Raw genomic sequence first — 14944 nt, 5'->3', positions numbered from 1 at the left:
CCATGACAAGCAACTATAATGGAATTGTCTTTCATGTAAATAGAGGATTCTCCCACCCTGCTTAGGAAGATTGCTAATTCAATGCTTTAAATACCAAGAAAGAAAAATTATAAACGTTAGAGGGAAACATTCATATATAAGCAATTTATAACAATCCTATGGCTTATGCTTAATTTGATAACTATATCTTTGATTCTAAAGCACTGGTAGTTAGAATAGCTACTATCAAGAAAACAAATAACAGATGAGATGCTGAGAGGGATGTGGCCAAAGGGGAACACCAATACACTGTTAGTGAGAATGTAAATTTTTTCAACCACTCTGGAAATCAGTATGGAGGTTCCTCAAAAGACTTAACATAGTGCTCCCTTAGGACCCAGCAATCCCACTTCTGGGCATTTGCCCAAATGATCACAAACAAGGCCACATTAAAACTACCAGCACAACTATGTTCATTGAATCACTATTTACCATACTAAGATATGGAACCAACCCAAATGCCCCTCATTACACAAATGGATCAAGAAAATGTGGTATATATACACAAAGGAATTCTATGCTTCCATCAGAAAGAATGACATTGCCCCATTCAGAAGGAAATAGAAAGACTTGGAAAAAAATCATATTAAGTGAAGTAAGTCAAACACAAAGAAACATAGACTGCCTGGTTTCCCTAAGTTGTAATAATTAGTGTATGTCTAGGATAGTCCTAGCAGGAGATTAGGCTAATCAAAATAAACTCCAAGATATGGAAACAAGACAGGCATTTTTGTTTCTTTGTGTATTTTGTTGTTGTTGTTGTTCTTGTTGCTTTTTAATGTGCTGTGTGAAGTTACTTCTTTTTCTTTCATTTTTTCCCTTTTGTTTATCCCCTGTTGTCACTGTTTTTGATTTTGGTATCCTGTGTCTTATATATACATTTATCTGATTTGGGGGAGGAAAGGGAAATAAGAAAGTGGTGAGACAAAGGACAAAGTGTGAACTAATGCAACAGTGATACAAGACAATATGTTAGAAATGAACTTTACAATCTGGGAAGAAGAAGGAGGAGAGGAGGAGGAGGAGGTGGAGGAGGAGCAGAGGAGAAGGAAGAAGAAGAAGATGAGGAGGAGGAGGAGGAGGAGGAGGAGGAGGAGGAGGAGGAGGAGGAGGAGGAAGAAGAGTCTAGGGGGAGGGTAAATCGGAGTAAACAAGGGAGGGGGTAACAATGTTCGATAAGAAATGTACTTGTTACCTTATTTATGTAACTGTAATCCCTCTGACATCACCCATACAATAAAATTGAATTAAATTTTAAAAAATAAATCACTGGTAGTCTCATGGAAAAAAGCATTTAGGCACTGACACAGAAAGCTAAATATATGCCCATAAAAGGAACAATTCAGTCACATTTGACATCTCACACACCATTTGCATGGTTTTAAAGAAGCTTCCAATATTTTAAGAATATATAATTGTAACTTTGAGATAAACAGTATGATCAAAATTCGGTAAAACATTAGAAAGGTTGTCATCAGATTTTATTTTATGATATCTTAAAACACTTCTGTGTACATCCCAGTGTATACAGTTGCACTGAATATTGTGTTTACCAACACTTCTGATACTTTAGAAAAAGTTAGCTCAGCAGTTTACAACTGAAAAGTGTTAAACCCTTACAGCTGCAAGCCTTAAGGTGACTTCTTTTACAATGCATCAAATTCAATGTGAGTGAAGTTAGTTACCTTATCTTTCTGCATTCCTTCTGCATCAGACAAAGGGCGATATGTAATGAGACATAAGGATGACAAAGCAGAAGGAGGGATCAATAGTCTGTCATACTGGCTACAGGAAGACTGATCCCAGGTCCTCAATAAGCTAAAGAGGGCAAGGAGTTAATGGGGCCACGATAGCAAATTTACACTATAATTAAATTTGCAAGTAGAAAAGTGGTCTATTTTGCCAAGATATCTTTCGTCCCCATTCTTCACTTGCAGAAGCCCATGATTACTGATTATCAGTCTTTCATCTAATCTGAATTAAATAAACTGAAAAGAGCATTATAAACCAAGGAGGATTTTGCTTAATTTGGCAAATATTTTAGTGGATTTAATTAAATAAATTGGTGTTTCCACAATAATATGACTGTGCATGATGAAAACTAAGGCATCAATGATCATATGAAAGCTACATCTAAAGATTATAACTTATATAACAAAAACCAAGATTTGTCAAATATTTGGGATATCACACAGTCCATTGTCTAAGTACTGATCTTTATAATCACTGTTCTGACTGTCAATGATACAGGAATACAAGATAAAAGATGCTGTTTAGGACCTTCAATAAACATCAGTTGTCAAGGAAAAACAGCTAGAAAGATGGGAAACAGTATAAAATGTTCATCTCTAAATTAGGAATGCCAATGATTATTTTATTACTTCATTGTAACAATTAAGTGAGATAAGCTGAATGAATTATTTAGCAAAACTCCTGCCTCATGGTCCTTTAAATACACATTAGCATCAGATGAGCATGACTATTTTTATGAGGATGATTATATCATAGGTATCTTACATGATGATATGACATTAATGATGATGATATCATGATTCTATCATCTCAAGATTACCAGAACATTAGGACTCAGACTGGTGACTGGAAGAGGGTCTGAAAAAGAAAGCTTTCCTGTAAGTAGTAGAAAGCTGAATAAAATTTCAAAGGTTAGTAAGAAACATAATTGAACAAGATGCAAAGTTCATGAGGAGATGAGCTACAGCTGTCTTAGGCAGAAAAGAGAGAAGCTCCAAGGGCTTCACTTCCCACGCAGGACAGTGAAAGTCCCTTCAGACTCTTGGAGCAGCTGTGTACTAAATATTCAGTACCTAAATCCTCTGTGGAGCTGATGCTCAAGCAGATGCCTTGAGAAACCTTTGTGTCAAGACACAAGTTCCAATTTACACATGTCCCCAGATTTTTCATCCTCATATATCGTTGTGAAACCTTCTTGTGTAATCTATTTTGTATGATCACATCAAATCAGTCCACATAATGCTCTAATTTGTGAAATCCATGTGTCCTACTATTTGAATGTATAAATGTGACAGTTTTCAATTTAAGTTAGTACCATTAAATGTTCTCAGTCTTGTTTGTTTGGGGGTTTTGTGTGTGTGCGTGCGTGTGTGTGTGTGTGTGTGTGTGTGTGTGTGTGTGTGTTTGAGAGAGAGAGAGAGAGAGAGAGAGAGAGAGAGAGAGAGAGAGAGAGAGAGAGAGAGAGTTAGCCCTAGGCTTGAACTTAGGGCCTAGATGCTATCCTTGAGCATTTTTTGCTCAAGGGTAGCACTTTACCACCTGAACCACAGTTCTATTTCTGGATTTGGGGTAGTTTATTGGAGATAGGAGTCTCATGGACTTTCTTGAAGTGTTGTCCTCAAAGCTCATTCCTCAGACCTCAGTCTCCTGAGTAGCTAGGATTATAGGCATGAGCCACCAGTGCCTGGCTTAGGGTTCTCACTTTTAAACAGACTTCAGGTAATATATATTTGCCTTTTTTTACTTTTTTCTTTTTTTAAGCATATGTTATTCAGTATATTGGTAATTACTGTTATATTAAATTTGTTCAGCCATCTTTTACTTATCACATATCAAGTATTTACTAGATAATAAGGATACATAATAAAAGATGAGTGTTGCTCCTGATTTTTTGGATCAGAAGAGAATATATCAAAATACTTTATCAGTACACTATTAACAACAATACTACAAATAAAATACTATTACTAATACTACAAATAAATATTTTATAACAGCTGCAATGTAAACTGCACTAAGCAGTATACATCTTGCTATAATGAAAAGAAAATTTCTTCTTAGGAGTCAGTACTCTTAGCTGGGTGCTGGTAGTTCACACCTGTAATCCTAGCTACCCAGGAAGCTGAGAGCTGAGGATTATGCTTGAAAGCTAGTCTCAACAGGAAATTCTATGAGAGTCTTACCTCCAATAAACCACCAAAAAGCTAGAAGTGAAGATGCAGTTCAAGTGGTAGAGCACTAGCTTTGAGTACAAAAACCCAAATACAGTACCCTGAGTTTAAATCCTCAGGATCAGCGCACATACACAAAAACACACATTACACACATGCACACACACACACACACACACACACACACACACACACACACAACACAGTTAGTACTCTTATCCGGGTGTAGTGGTCAGAACTATAATCCCAGCTACTTTCAAGGCAGAGGCAGGAGGACTGTAAATTTAAAGCCAACTCTATCAACAGTTAGAGACAGACTATCTCAAAAACAAAACACAAAGCAAAAGGGCCAATTGGCTATCAATGTGAATCAAGTGGTTGAGCACTTGCCTAGTATGTACAAAGCTCTGGGTTTATTCTTACAAAAGAAAAAAAAGTCACTTAAAGTGACATAAAGAATGGACTGGAAATTTTAGGCAAATTTGTGAAGGTCTAATTGTCATAAGATACGTTTGATCTTCAAAAAAAACTTCAAAAAGCTGAGAAGTTAAAAGGAGAAATACAGATAGAAAGACAGTAGCCAGAGCATACAAAGCTTTACAGATCATGTACAGCATTTGTGTGTTTTTTTTTATATCTTGCTCTAAGAGCAGTAAGAAGACTGAAAAACAAGATGACCTGAGTTTTAAAAGATCACTCTTCTGTCAGATACCAAGAACAATTACAAAGCTGTATTAGTGAAAAATCAGAGTACTGTTGCAGGAATGCATGAGCAATTCAATAAAACAAACTAGAGTCCATAAACATTATTAAAATTATGGAAAGATAGAGTGCGCTTAAAGTATGCTGGGAACTCTGGACCCTATAATTTAGAAACAGTTAAGTCATAGCTATTATCTGTTCTACAAAAAGAGCCTAAAATCTGTTACTTCAAGCTACAAAAAAAAGTTCATCCCTTGCTCACAAGTCTAAATGGATGTTACTGACTGGTGGTGATTTCACTAAATAATAATACTAGGATTCAATTCTTTGCACGTTTAAACTCCTATAGATTTATTCCACCATTCTCAATGCATGACTACCACAATTATTTTGGAAGAAGATAAACATACAGGATCACTCCTGGAAAACTTTTATAGGACAAAACTAAAAATGGTATATTACACTCTATTTTTAATCTGTGCAGTACAGTCTCATACTTTCACCTAACTGCACAGGATGCTGAGAAATAGCCATAACTACATTCATGGGGGGTGGGGTAGGAAATGGGCTAGGTGCAGTGGCTGCCAAGAAGTCTCAGCCATATCCCATGTCACACGAAAAATTCTTTAATCATAATACAGATGGGATTGAAACAAAAGTAAACAATGAAAGTCCCAAAGAAGAAATTTTAAAAGAAAATTTATTTTTTATCTAACCAATATTGTATCTTTTATAAAAGAAAAACAATGCAAATATGATTAAAGAAAAGAGAGATTTGATTTGTCAAAATCCAAATTTTTTCAGTTACGAAAGGCAATTTTAAAAGATAAGTAATACCATTGGATGGAATATTTGCAAACATACAAAAACCTCTGTTCCAGTAACTTACTCCTATAATCCTAGTTACTTGGGAAATGAGATTTGGAAGATTGAGGTTCAAGGCTAACCTAGGCAGAAAAGTCTCTGAGTCTCTATCTCCAAAATAACCAGAAAAAAGCTGTGTGAGAGGCATGGTTCGAGTGTACCACAAAGTTCCAATTTCAGACTCCAGTATATATGTGTGTGTGTATATATATATATATATATATAATTTTTCATATGTATTATATTAAATTTGATTAAAAATACTAAAACAGTAAGGGAAAATAATCCATTATAAATAAGAAAATTATTAATAACAACAAACAAGTAAACAACAAATAAATTCACAGGGCCAAAAATGGTATGAAAAGATTCTCATGCTCACTATTTCAAGAATATCAGCAAAAATAATTTAAGGATAATTTATCATTTTCAAAGAAGGAGAGTTTTACTGCTTTCTTTATTTGGATCCCCTTTATGTTTGTCTCTTGCCTTATTGCTCTGGCTAGAAATTCCTATACTATATTGAAAAGGAGTGGAGAAAAATGGGCATCCTTCCTGATTTTAGAGGAAATGGTTTTAACTTTTCACCATTAAGTCTAATACTGGCTGTAAATTTGTCATATATACCCTTCCTCTCCCAAGTTACTTGAGCTGATCTGAAACTTTGGGGAAATAGCAGGGTATAAAATTAACCCACAAAAATCAATAGCTTTCTGTATGCCAACAATAGATGAGCATGGATGAAATCAGAAAAGCAACTCCTTAAAAAAAGAAAAAGAAAAAGAAAATTAACTCCTTAACCTCAAAATAAATAAGTAAATAAAATAACTAGGAATTAACTTAACCAAAGATGTGAAGCAAAAGGAAATTAAAGCAGCTTTAAGAAAGCAGGAAAACCTCCCATGCTCCTGGATTGGGAGGATTAAGATTGTGAAAATGGCAATACTGCCAAAAGCTATCTACAAATTCAATGCAATATCCATCAAAATCCCAACAACATTCTTTAATGAAATAGAAGAAGCAATCCAATAATTCATATGGAATAATAGAAGACCCCCGAATAGCAAAAACAATCTTAGTAGGAACAAACAGTGCTGGAGGACAATCAATACCAAACTTCAAACTCTATTATAAAGTCACAGTTACAAAACAGCTTGGTACTGACACATGAACATGACTGAGGACCAATGAAATAGAATTGAAGACCCAGAAATGATCCCTTTGATAAGGGAGCCCAAAAAAGGAAGATACAAGAAAGATAACCTCTTGAACAAATGGTGCTGGCAGAACTGGCTACATACATGCAGAGAACTGAAGTTGGGTTCTTATATATCACTCTGCACTAGAATCAACTCCTAGTGGGTCAAAGACCTCAGAAAATATTACAAGAAAAAATAGGGGAAACAGTAAGGTTCCTTGATACTTAATAAAGACCCAGAAACACAACAAATAAAAAAGTTGTATAACTAGGATTGCATTCAACTGGAGAGCTTCCGCATGGCAAAAGACATAGCTAGCAAGACAAATAGAAAGCCCACCAATTGCTTCGTAAGAAATGTAGGCATTATCCTGCCCATGTAATTGTAACCCCTCTGTACAATATGTTCACAAATAAAATAAAATAATGAAAAAAGCCCACCAATTGGGAGAAGATCTTCACTAGCTGTACAACAGACAAAGGCCTCTTATCTAAAACAGACATAGAGCACAAAAAATTAACCCCCACCAAAAAAAACCATGTTTTTTATTTTTTTATTTTATTGTCAAGTTGATGCATAGAGGAGTTACTCACATAAGTAAGATAGTGGTTACATTTCGTGTGTAACTTATTATCCCTTCCCTCATTTTTCTCCCTCGGTCCCTTCACCTAACCCCTCCCCAAGTTGTACAGATTATTTCCAACATGTTCTCTTGTGAGTATCACTATTGCATTGGTTCCCCTTTTGTCCTTTTTCTCACCATTTTTGTTCCCCTTCCCTTCCCTAGTTCAGATTAATGTATATACAATACCTGGGGTACCAAAATCAAGTACAGTGACAAAAGGGTATATTCTATAGGGGGGGAAACTAAAGAAAAGAAATCATATAGAATATTGAGAACAACAATAACAAAGAAAAGCCACTTGTGTCCATATCTTGGGGTTCATTTTGCTTTGCATCATCTTATATCTCTATATGTACATAGCTATATAGGCTATTCTGTTCATCTGCTAAGATTATCCTAGATATATGCTAATTATTACAAATAAGGGAAACCATGGGACCTATGTTTCTTTGGGTCTGGCTTATTTCACTTAATATGATTCCAAAAACAAGTCTTCAAAGAAACAACCAACCCATTAATAAGTGGACTGAAGACTTAAAGAGAGACTTCTCTGGAAAGGAAACAAGAAAGGTCAATAGACACATGAAGAAATGTTCAACATCTCTGGCCATAAAAGAAATGCAAATCAGAGATGTACAAGACACTATGTTGAGAACAAACTTTACACTTTCGGGGAGGGAGGAGTTGGGAGGTGGGGAGGGAAGGGATGGTAGGGGGAAAACAAAGGAGATACAATGCTCGATAGGAAATGTACTCATTACCCTACTCATGTAACTGTAACCCCTCTGTACAGTATTTTTACAATAAAATATATATGGAAAAATAAGAATGCAAATCAAAACTACATTGGGATTCCACCTCACCCCAGTTAGAATGACTATAATCAAGAAATCTAATAACAAAAGATGCTAGCAGAGATGTGCCCAATAGGAAACTCTACTACATTGCCGGTGGGAATGTAAACTTGTTCAACTACTTTGGAAAGCAGTAAGGAGGTTCCTCAAAAGACTAAACATAGTTGGGGGGGGCAGGGGGGAAGGATGGGAAGGGAAGGGATAGGAAGGGGAAACAAAGGAGGAGGCTACAATGCTTGATAAGAAATGTACTCATTATCTTGCCCATGTAATTGTAACTCCTCTGTACAGTATTTTCACAATAAAAAAAGTACTAAACATAGAGCTCCCCTATGGCCCAGCAAACCCACTCCTGGGCATCTATCCAAATGACCACAGACATAGCCACACTAAAGCTGCCAGCACAACTATGTTCATTGCAGCATTATTTATCATAACAAAGATATGAAACCAACCCAGATGCCCCTCAGTGGATGAATGGACAAGAAAATGTGAGGTATATATATATATATATATATATATATATATATATATATATATATATATATATAAAACGCTTCCATCAAAAAGAAAGTCATAGTCACATCCATTTCTTAAGGAAATGGACAGACTTGGGCAAAACCATATCAAATGAAGTAAGCCAGACCCATATAAACATAGGCAGTCTGCTTTCCCTCGTTTGTGATAACTAGTATTTGTCTAGGATCGTTGTAGCAGAGGATCACAATAGCTCAATAGCTATGTATATGACCTTATAAAACAATGCCAATTGAACTAAACAACAAAATATAAAAATAAGAGGGTTTTTCCATAGTATACTGTATGCAGTTCTTTCTTTCTTTCTTTCTTTTTCCTTTGGTTTACCCTCTATTGTCACTGTTTATTACTTTGGTGCTCTTTGTATTGTATATAAGTTTATCTGATTTGGGAATGGGTAGGGGTATCACAGAAATGGTGAGACAAAGGACAAAGGCTAAACCAATACAGCAGTGATAAGTACTAGACATTATGTTGGAAATGAACTTTACAAGTTGGGGGAGAGGGGAGTTAGAGGGAAGGAATAATGGGAGAAAACAAGGGAGAGGGTAACAATGCTCAACAAGAATTGTACTCATTTTCTTATGTAACTGTAATTCTTCTGTACATCACCTCTATAATAATAAATAAATAAACAATAATAATTGACCATTTTCTCTCTTCAAATAAGTATCATTTCTGTGAGTAATGAAATAAACCCCCACTAAATTATTGGTGGACATATATGGTAGATGCCTTTTGAAAGGAAAATTCAGGAACATATGTCAATATTTAAATTTGCAGAGCAATTCAATTTCAGAATCTATCTTACAGAAGCACCTATGTGGGATGAATGGAGAGGGAGAAAGACTGCAAATTTTGAGAGAAATGAATGAAAAAAGAAATAATTCTGGATATAAGAAGTAATTTGCAGAGTTTTTAATATAGAAAAGTCATCTTATTCTGTTCAGGCTGCTATAGTAGGATAGCTTATAATAGATAAGTAGATAGCTTACAGTCTACATAAGTTTAATTCCCATAATTCTAGAGGCTGAAAGTTCATGCTAAGTTACCATTGAATTCAGTGTCTGGTGAAGGCCCACTCCCTAGTTTACAGATAGTGGTCTCCAGGCCATCTTCACAATAGAAGAATCAAATGAGTTCCTTGGGACCTCTTCCATGAGAGCCATGTACTTGGTCATGAAGGCTTCATCTTCATTACCAAAAGACACATCTGCAAATACAATTAACTTGTGATTTTAGATTACAATATGTAAGTTTGGGGGAGAAAAACCAAAACTGCAGAACATAGCAATTGTAAACAGCCTATATAGAAGAACAAGTAAACAAAGTGTGGTAGATTCATGCTAAGAAGATAAGTAGTTCTTAAAATATATGCAACAAACATTAGGGAGTTAGCTCAGTAGAAGAACACTTGCCCGGCAAGTGTAAGGCCCTCAGTTCGATCATCAGCTCAGCAAAAAAAAAAAAAAAATGTGAAGCAGACAGAAATGCAATGGTGTTAGAAAGAACTTGATGGCAAGGCAAGTAACACGTTATATAACAATTCTAATTAAACACATGCATGTACACACACATATGTATGTAAGTGGGTAAATTCATAGGAAAAGCTCACAAAGAATTGATACCACATACAGGGAGAAAACCACAAAAACCTAGAGAAATGGAGGAACCAAATTTGCTTTTTACACTACATATTTTTGTATTGTTTCTAGATTTTTCCCTAAATGTGCATATTTCTTCTAATAATTGACTAATGGAATAAACAACGATAATATGGATTAATGTCTCTGACATTTGCAGATATTAAACAGTCTTCTTCCATCTTGTGCAGTAACTGGATTCTTATTCAGCTTTCATGGCCCAATTCAATTATCACAGAATTTCTTGACTGAAGAACTGCTACTTCAAAACCTAAGTCAGAAAACCAACCATCCAGCCAGGCACTCGTAACTCACAACTATAAATCCTAGCTACTCAGATGGCTGAGATCTGAGAGTCATTGTTCACAACCAGACCAGGAAGAAAAGTCCATAAGAATCTGATCTCTAGCCATAAAAGAAATGCAAATCAAAACAACATTGAGATTCCACCTCACCACAGTTAGAATGGCTATAATCAAGAACTCTAATAACAACAGATGCTAGAGAGGATGTGGCCAGAAGGGAATCCTACTGCATTTTGGTCAGAGTGTAAACTTGTTCAACCACTTTGGAAAGTAGTATGGAGGTTGCTCAAAAGACTTCACATAGAGCTCCCCTATGACCCAGCAATCCCACTTTTGGGCATTTACCCAAATGATCACAAACAAGATCATACTAAAGCTACTAGCACAACTATGTATATTGCAGCATTATTTACCAGAGCTAAGATATGGAACCAACCCAGATGCCCTTCAGTAGATGAATGGATCAAGAAAATGTGGTTTATATACACAATGGAATTCTATGCCTCCATCAGAAAGAATGACATTGCCTCATTTGTTAGGAAATGGAAAGACTTGGACAAAATTATATTAAGTGAAGTAAGCCAGGTCCAAAGAAACACAGGTCCCATGGTTTTCCTTATTTGCAATAACTAGTATATGTCTGAGTCAAGCAGAAAAGGTCAGATAAGTTGATGTTAGGGAAATGAACCCCAAGATAAGTATTCCAATGTTTTTTCTTTCTTGGGATTATTTCTAACATATTTATAAGATGATTTCTTTGTTGCTTTGTATGTCCCTCCCCCACGGTATAATCTCTGCTTTCACTGTATTTGATGTTGGAGTAATTTGTGGAGAGGAAGAGAAAAAACAAATCGTTTAAATAGGGATACAGGTGGACCCATTAGAACAATGAGATGTACAAGTCATTATGTCGAAAAACGAATTTTACAATATTGGGCAGGGGGTGGAAATGGGAAGGGGAAACAAAGGAAGAGGCAACAATGATTGATAAGAAATGTACTCATTACTTTGTCCATGTAATTGTAACCCCTCTGTACAGTATTTTCACAATAAAAAAAGAAAAATGAAAAAAATAAAAAAAAATCTGATCTACAATTGACCAGCAAAAAGCTGGTAGTGGATATGTCGCTCAAGTAGTAGAGCACCAGCCCTGGGAAAAACAAAACTCATGGACAGGACCCAAACACACACACACACACACACACACACACACACACACACACACACACACACACACACACACACACACACACACACAATACTAACCAATACCATTGTAGAGTATGGAGTGCCTGGATATTCCACAATCCATTCCACAATCACCTGATGCCCAGTACTCCTCTTCTTTTCCACAGGACTATGAAATCAGAGCACTTCAAATTATATTCCAATCAATTCCCAGACCCATCGGTCAACTTATTCTTCTTTTTTCTTTTTCTTTTTTATTGTGAGAATACCGTACAGAGGAGTTACAATTACATGGGCAAGATAACGAGCACATTTCTTATCAAGCATTGTTGCCTCCTCTTTGTTTCCCCTTCCCATCCCTTCCCATACCTCCCCCACCTCCCCCCACCAGATACTCCCCACACACACCAAAGTTATAAAATTCGTTTTTCGACATAACGACTTGTACGTCTCATAACGACTTGTACGTCTCATTGTTGCAATGGGTCCACCTGTATCCCTAGTTAAACGATTTGTTTTTGTCCTTCCCCTTCACAAATTATACCAACATCAAATACAGTGAAAGCAGGGGTTACACTGTGGGGGAGGGACATACAAAGCAACAAAGAAATCATCTTATAAATATGTTAGAAACAATTGCATGAAAGAAAAAAAATTTGAATACTTATCTTGGGGTTCATTCCCCTAACATCAACTTATCTGACCTTTTCTGCTTGACTCAGACATATACTAGTTATTGCAAATAAGGGAAACCATGGGACCTATGTTTCTTTGGACCTGGCTTACTTCACTTAATATAATTTTGTCCAAGCCTTTCCATTTCCTAACAAATGGGGCAATGTCATTCTTTCTGATGGAGGCATAGAATTCCATTGTGTATATAAACCACATTTTCTTGATCCATTCATCTACTGAAGGGCATCTGGGTTGGTTCCATATCTTAGCTATGGTAAATAATGCTAAAGCTACTAGCACAGTCTTGTTTGTGATCATTTGGGTAAAGACCCAAAAGTGGGATTGCTTGTTAAAGAGGATATTAGAAAGAGATTTTTCTGCATAAGTGCAACAGAAAGCAAAATGCAAGATCAGTCTGCACTGAGTTTCACTCTCTCTTTACCTAATAAACACTGAGGGGAGGGGAACCATTTCCATAATTCATAGGCATCTTGTGATGTGCAAGGTTATTTTTAAATTTGTTTCTCCTATAAGAAAAGATTTCTTTCCTAAAATTAGATTGTGAATCTACTTCCAAAGCCACTAATCAAACGTAAGTTTAAAGCTTCTTAAATAAGGAAGAGAAAAATTTTAGAGTTCTAAAATTATTAGAAATAGGTCACCCAGAGCTTCAATAAAATGTTAGAAAAGGTTCCAATAAAAAAAGGTATTCTCATTAAGAAGCTGTAAAGTAATCCTGCTATCAAACAGGAAGAAAATCACATATGCAAAAGCAGCAAAATATAGTCTATAAAGTCATTTAATGAAGCAGAAATTTGTATCTATGCCATATCTAATGCACTTCTTGAAAAACCTCGGCATATTCACTAATTATGAGCCATATATTATACATAGTTATTATGGGTATTATTCAGCATTAGAAGATTTAAAGTTGGTTGTCGCCCTTACCATAGTTAGCAAAGAAATACCAGAATATATATGATCTGCTTAAATAGGTTAGAAAATAGGAGGGAATTTACTAACTAGCCCTTTAATTATGCAAACAGAGTTTCCATAATTCTGAAACTGAATTCCATGACACCCACAGATTTCTCTATAATCTAGCTGTAAATAGTAATTACAGTGTTCATAGTAGAGCATGTTGTATTTTAGGTTTCCAAAGACTCTCTATTATTATCTCCTGTATTAAATCATTTGATAACTGTCTAAAACTTTCCTAGGAGGGTGATTTTTATATTCTTTGGAAGTCATGTCTCTATTTGAGAAGTACAACCATTTATTCAACCATTTTCAAATTAAAGGACAATGGGGGAAATTTTACTGATGAACTCTAAAACATTATATTTAGCAGGTTCTCAGTAGGTTGCAAATTCAGTTCAAGACTATGGATTAGCAATCAAAGAGAGCTCAGACTCTGACCTACATTAGAGAAACCCTACACACAAAACCAAAAACTCATCTTCCCTAGAGCACTGAAAGACATCCAGATAAACTGATAGCTAAGCAGTGCAGTGCATGTCCTGGTATTATAATGCGAGGGGCGGGGGAGGGAAGTAGGAGGACAAGAGAGGGCAGGTCACTCATCCTAGTGGTACCACACTAAGTGTATGAAAAAGTCAGAGTCCTACATCGCCCAGAATTGGCTTTCAGACCCCCAATAAGAGAGCTTCAAGACAACAATCATTTTTTTACTTACATGTAGGTGTAAATCTACATGATAAATTTACATTTAGAACCACTTTTCCTGGGGCATTGAGCTTTTCCTTAGGATGTCATACAGAAAAGATGCCAAAATTAATTGAGCCACATCAAAAGCAGCATAATTTCATTTATCTTGAGCATCACCCTTGAAAATTTTACAGCCACTTCCATCTGGCATCAGTGCAAAAGTTCACCTCCAATTGTCGTCAAAATCCCTTCCTCTTCCTGGGTTTCATATCTCAGGGAACAGACCCTCCATTAATCCAGTTGATTGCTTAATCCAGAAAACTTAAGTATCATCCTGGAGAGTTACCTTTATTTCATTTTAAATATCCAGGTATCAGGACTTTCAAATTTCTTCACCCATTCATTTCTCTTCATGCGAACTGCCACCAACATAGTTAACATCTTTGGGTCAAAAAGTGTATCTAAGTAAAACTGATTAGGGCCTCTTCTGAAGCCTTGTTTATAATTCTACATCCGAATTGTATCTTTTTCTGTCTAAATTATTCCAACAGTCCCCCGTGATCTCTCAGCTTCAAACTTTATTCCATTTCAGTTTTGGTTTGCCCTATTTAAGCGCTATTTCTTTTTTTTCCCCCAAATTCAAACTCACTTTTACTACAGAGAACAACAGATTTTAGTGCGATGTTTCTACATATGCAGTATACTCAGAGCTTATGTATACC

This window comes from Dipodomys merriami, unplaced genomic scaffold (genome assembly GCF_024711535.1).
Source record: "Dipodomys merriami isolate MVZ:Mamm:240054 unplaced genomic scaffold, mDipMer1.0.p SCAF_11, whole genome shotgun sequence".
NCBI classification, from domain to species: domain Eukaryota; kingdom Metazoa; phylum Chordata; class Mammalia; order Rodentia; family Heteromyidae; genus Dipodomys; species Dipodomys merriami.
This window is presented reverse-complemented; position numbering follows the sequence as displayed.